The following is a 956-nucleotide window of genomic DNA, read 5'->3' as shown; positions in this document are numbered from 1 at the left end:
ATATGTTGTGATTGTAGAATGAAAAATATTCATCTCATTGGGGCAGTTATTAAAATCAAGTATTGACATTTCCAAACAACTTATATAGCGTTTTATCAGTGCAATAAATTTCCTAATGAATTTGTTAGATATCAAAACCAACCCATTTATTTGAGAAGAATTAAAAGTTTTTATTATATTTATAAGCAAACTAAAAAATCCAGAAGAATATGAAACTGATTAGTTGGAAAATATTAGGAATGTATTTAATAAAAAACTTTCTAAAGAGAGTAATTTGTATAAAATCCTTAAAAATCATTATATTAAGGAATATAATGTTCTTTTTCACAATCATACAAAATTACAAATATTTAAAAAAACAAATACAAAATTTGAAACGTTCACATACTTTGAAGATATGAAACATCACTTAAGAAATTATATTGACTCTTATACTAATTGACTGTATAATAATCTTGGCTTATCATATGATCAAGAAACAAAAATAACTTCTTATGTTCACGATTTGGAAGTTTAAAATAAAATCAATTTTGTTTACCAAAAAAATGGATTTAAAATAAATTTAATTTGCTTTGGATATGTAGAATTTCACTTCAGAAGTCATATTAAGTATAAAACTACAAGAGAGTATGATAATCTTGGCTTTTCATATAATGAGGAAACAAAAATAACTTCTTGTGTTCAAGATTTGGAAGTTTAAAATAATGTCAATGATTTTACGAAAAAATAAATTTTATTTTATATAATAATAAAATATAGGTATCTGTAAATATTTTATATATTTTTATGTACTTTACATAAAATATTTTAAATAAATTAAAATAATTACTCACCAATTTTTAAGAATTAAAGACTATCTACAGATTTGCATCGAAGCGTTTCTTATGATAGTGATTTTAATCACTGTCAGATTAAATCTATACTGAACCCAACTATGCCATGTCTCCACTATGCCA

The sequence above is a fragment of the Daktulosphaira vitifoliae genome, unplaced genomic scaffold, assembly GCF_025091365.1.
Source record: "Daktulosphaira vitifoliae isolate Bord-2020 unplaced genomic scaffold, ASM2509136v1 Scaffold_5, whole genome shotgun sequence".
Taxonomy (NCBI): Eukaryota; Metazoa; Arthropoda; class Insecta; order Hemiptera; family Phylloxeridae; genus Daktulosphaira; species Daktulosphaira vitifoliae.
This window is presented reverse-complemented; position numbering follows the sequence as displayed.